Genomic DNA, 5,000 nt, shown 5'->3' on the forward strand with positions numbered 1-5,000 from the left:
TTGCTTTTAGTACAGTTTTAAAATTTTAAATTTTTGTCTTTACAGTTGTAGAGTGCAGATATATAAACAAATCATTATGAAAAAAAACATGCAACTGATAAATTCTTTTCAGTGCAGAGCAGTTTAATATGCAGAAGTCTTTTCCTCTCCCAATACTGGCATGCTTTGAGGAAAACATGACATGCTAGTTTCTTACAATTATATATGCAAGAAGGAATTGCATTTAAGGAGCAGGATTACACTGTCATTGCAGTTCAATGTAGTCTGTTACAAAACACTGTTCTATGAAGGAAACAACAAAACAGTAGAAATTATACTGAGTACTTTATTGTTAAACTTTTGATATGCAACATGTGCTGCAGCATGAAGTTTTGTGTTTTACACACTTCAGCTCTGTATCTTAAGACCCATGACCAGAACATGATAAAAGCAGCTGTTCAAGCCACAGACATACTGAATCACTAACCATCTTCTTCCGATCTGCTGTTTAATGAGAAATCATTAAATGTAGCATGCTGAGCAAAAATTCATTTATGGTGTGTAGCTGTGTAGTCTTATGGTCTTATGTTCTGGTTACTGTTAGGCTATACAGATTAGTGTATGAAAATTAAAGTCAGCTTTTTAACAGGCAAGTATTTTAGATGCCATGTGGATTATTGTTTCTGGAAGTTATTTTTTCTGAGGTTGGCATATATAACTGAAAAATAAGAATGTCTGCATTAAACAATACTCTGTTCACAGGTAATATGTGCATCAGTAAGGCTGTTGTTTATGCATGAGTTACTATTCTATTCTTGTTATGTATTCTGTTATAGAGAATCTGCACTTGTTAAATGAGACACATGGCAGTCCTATATCACAGACAACTGCATTGAGGTAACTGGTTTCATTGTTGTTTAGAGTCCAAAGGCATCCAATTAAATGGTCTTCTGTTTCTTTGAATTAGAAATGTTTATCAATAAAATGCCAATGCATCAATGAGTTTGGTGGCATTCATTTATATTTGTAGAAAACAATGCTTATAGTACTACAGGAATCCATGCAGTACGAAGACAGGCATACTGAATAGTGAAAACATTTCTGTAAAACAGCCTGACTAGCAGTGGCTTAGTGGTGTTTCTACAATGAACATTACTTCTTGTGATAGAAATGAACCTGCACAGGTTATTAAGGCACTATATTAATGCAACCTTACTGGAAAACATTAATTTATAATATAAATGAGAGGGCTGCAAGAGCTTGCTGTAAAGCTTATCAGGTCAGTGCTGGGGGATTAGTTAAATAAAAGACTTGACAGAAAGTGATATTAATACTTATTAATACCACCCATTATTTTATTATGTCAGATTCCCATGATGCCTCTGCCATGCATTTCCTTCTTCACCTTGCTTTCCCATCTCCTTTTGTTATAAATCAGCTGTAATCATTAGAGTCTTTTTTATTAAATGAGCACAGCAATGAAACCATACATATGAAGAAACATAGCTTAAACTCTGCATCTTCAGACAAAGCATAAAGGAAGCTGAACAAATGGATATACTAAACATAAAATTATACTGAGCACAATATGCCATATCTACACTGGTCGATTCAAACATCCCCCATTGTTTAAGTTTTTTTTTGAGCATTTCTAAAAGTTTGTGTTAACAAATAAGTCTGTTAGCAATTTTCCTCATGAAGTGGTAAATATTTAAAATATTTAAATGTATAACCTTTTAGCAAGGTTGAGGTGCCCTAATTAGTATGAGTTGAAAATATAGTGTGATGCAAAAATGTTTCTAAAATATTCCCTTTGCATTTCCATTTCCATGTTACAGTCTAAATATGGGTAAACACTGCTCAGTATCTCATAGACTGTTTCTGGCTACATGGATCAGATGGGGAAAGACATAATGATGGAAATAGGCTGTAGTCCTTGATATAGGAGACTGCAACACAAAAGTACTACTCAAGAACTCTATAAATCAAACTTTAAAACTGAGTACTCTGCTTGCATAAGTCATGTACTAACCAAAGAAATGGTTAACTTTAACCTTGTATCCAGGTTTGATGAAGTGCCAGGGGACATATTACTAAAAACAAAGTAATTCTTTTATGATCATTGCATAGAACATTGCATACATTTACTGTTCTTGGAGGTGCTTTAACTGGGTAACATAACATTTAGAACAGACAAAAAGGTTAATTATCACTTAGAAGTAAAGAAAACCAGCCCATGTGACAAGATGGATGGTGCAGTGGTGCAGTAGTTAGCATTGTCACCTCACAGCAAGAGGTCCTCTGGTTCGATTCTTGGCTGTTGTCCCTTCTGTGCAGAGCCTGCATTCATGTGGGTTTCCTTTGGGTGCTCCTGTTTCCTCTCACATTCCAACATGCATCTGGAGTGTTTCTTCCTGGCCCTCCACTGAAAAAGGGCTTTGTCCTAGTCAGACTTTCCTGATAAACAGATATTACATAAATAGATGTATGCAACTTGCAGAGAGTATTTTGTTTGTGTAAGCAATCTTAACCAACATGATTGGTAGAAATTATAGAAATCTAGATAATGTTATTGTGATGATGTGGGGTGTTACCATCTGTGCCAGGGAGAGTGGGGTGGTGCATGTGTGACATGTGCCAGCATGGTTGTCTGGGGTTTTGTGGATAGTTTTGTGTCATTTGACTTATACAGATGTTTGTGTTAAAAATATATCAACAGTGCCATTATAACTGATTAAATGTATATGTTTAAACAAAGAATTCTGGAAGGGAGGAGTAGAAGTTTTTGAAATTGTTCTGTAGCTTTCAGGTACTGCAACAGATTTAAGCAAAGCTGTGAGTGTGTATTGTAGTAGAGTCAGGTGATCAAATATGATGTTATTCTATAACCAGTACTGAGAGAACAGAACTCTGACAGCAGTTTATTTTGTTTTGTTTTCTTTGGAACCTGATATAAAGATCTATGTCAGTTATCACAGTTCAATTGAGTTTAGTTCAGTTGTTAAATCTCTTCACCTTGCCTTATGGAAGTAAGCATCTCAGCATCCTATCATGCCTTACTGTATTAATTAAGTTAGCTAGGGAACAGTTATTCTTTAGACAGTCAGGAAATAAAGTGAAATCAGTTAAGTATTGTGTTTCTGTATATGTTTGAATCTGTCCAACTGTGTTATTCTTATTTCTCCTGTGATTGAAACTCTGATATTTACTGTACTTAGATATTTAGTATTTTCATGTTTTCTATTTTATTATTCATTATTAAACATTTTAAACCTTTCATTGTGGGAGAATACTTTTAATATTTTTTAGAGTACTTGTTCTTATTTTAGTGATGCATTGGTCACTCCAAAAAGCCTTGTTGCTTTGGTTACACTACCATTTATATTAGTACTTTTTACTTAGTATAATTGGATACCCTTGTAAGATCCTTAGAGTGCTTGACTGGTGGTGGCAGCATGGTTACCTTATAGTCAGGGCAGAGGGGTACAGCTAGTAAATCTGTGCTAGCCTTTTCCAGGAGTGTATGTATGTATAAAAATTAAATAACCAGGTGTTGGTGTGTCCAATATTTGGAAATGGGACACAGTGCTCCAAAGTGAATCTTGTTTGGGGTCTGGAGAGACAGAGAGTCCAGTCCCAGTTCTGGAGTGTATTCCTGTGTGCTTTTGGGGGAAATTGTCCTTGATGCAGAGAGCTGCATTTGAAAATACTGTGTAAATCCTTTTCTGTTTTTAGTGACTGTCTCTTAGCGGTGTCAGTGGTGAGGATTGAGGCGCCTTGATTAGTGGCCCGAAGTAAATAAATGTTAAATAAATAAAATAGATGTAAGAAACTTGCAGAAAATATTATGTTTGTATAAGCAATATTATCCAACATGATTGGTTGAAATTATAGAAATTTAGATAATGTTATAAACATATATTTTAGTGTTCCTTAGTTAGTAGAGATTTTACAAATCCACCTATGGTTATAAATGCGCATCATGTCATTCAATGGAGATTTTACCAATCCATATTGTGTTTTAAGTATGTTACTTTCTTGGCTTCTGTTTTGCATGAAGCAATTTTATTTTGAGAGGTGGCGCTGGAGAGTTTTTTTTTCATAATTCCGTGAGGGGGGTTAGTCAGAGTTGTTTAATTTTTATGGTGGCAGTACATGTTTAGTAATTCTATTTAAGAAAAGAAAATGATTGGAATAGAACACCTTTAGACATATTTCATTTTAATAATGTATTTTAGAATGCAGATATATCCATAGGTAATAAAACACACCAAGTGTATGGCGGTATGACCAAACTCCATTTGAAACTCCTTTCACTCTCTTAATCTACATTACTTATGGCAAGAAGTCAAACAACAGTAAAAGCAGATAAAATGCTTTTGCTTGTGAATATTGAACAGTTTCTTTGGGAATTCACTTGTTTGTAGTTTCTAATTTTTCTCATCTCTTACATCTTATTTTTATGTAGAAAGATAGCATTTTTACTGATAAGGCTTGCATTTTGCAACACTTTGCTAGCTGAATTTGTAAACCAGAAAGAAATGCATGAAAATTAATTCCATAATCATACAGAAGAAGGACATAGTGGTAATTTCAAAATAATAATTTAGAGATATGGTATTGTTACTAGCTAGAAGTAAGGTTGTAAGCAAGGCAGGACTGTGAGAAAGTTAAGCGTGAGTGGAAGCAATGGAAACTGCATAAGATGGGATAATTTAACCATGAATTGATTTACTTATGTCACCATACTGGATCATAGGTATGAATAAATAATTTATTAGTAATAAGCAATGGAACTGGATGGAGGGAATATTTTATGTTAAAGTATATTGGTCATGATCTGAAGCATCTTTAAAGTTAACTTCATTCCCAGTTATACTCCTCACATTAAAGCTGTAAATGATTTTGCAAATATTGAAGATTATACTTTGTTGTTTGACTTTTTTTAGCTTCACTGTTTATCCTTTTTTTTCTATAACCACACCATAAATGATGTCATGGTAAGTAATAGGCAATTATCC

The sequence above is a fragment of the Protopterus annectens genome, chromosome 11.part0, assembly GCF_019279795.1.
Source record: "Protopterus annectens isolate FY-2018-M chromosome 11.part0, PAN1.0, whole genome shotgun sequence".
Taxonomy (NCBI): Eukaryota; Metazoa; Chordata; order Ceratodontiformes; family Protopteridae; genus Protopterus; species Protopterus annectens.